Here is a 351-nt window from a genome sequence, read left to right on the forward strand (position 1 = left end):
GACCTGAGCCTTAACGCGGCGTGTCTAAAATAACCCCCCTGTAAGTCGCTTTGGAACAAAAGAGCAGCGAGTACGTCCCACCGCTCCTCTTGTCCCCGGCTATCCCTCGCCTGCCGACCTCTTGTGCTGAGCGGGGGAGGGGGGGGGGGGGGGAGGAGAGGGAGAGGTCCGGCCGCCGGTGTCTCCTTTCCCAGGCCCCCGTGTGCACTGTGGCAGGGACAACTGGCCGTGACCTGGTTGGAGGGAGTGCCCACAGTGAGGGCTGGGGTCAGGTCAACCCCATTAGGACACACAGACGAGCCCAGCTGATGATCCAAGGTTAGGGAGGAGAAGCCAGGGGTCACGACCTCC

The sequence above is a fragment of the Micromesistius poutassou genome (genome assembly GCF_964030765.1).
Source record: "Micromesistius poutassou genome assembly, chromosome: 15".
Taxonomy (NCBI): domain Eukaryota; kingdom Metazoa; phylum Chordata; class Actinopteri; order Gadiformes; family Gadidae; genus Micromesistius; species Micromesistius poutassou.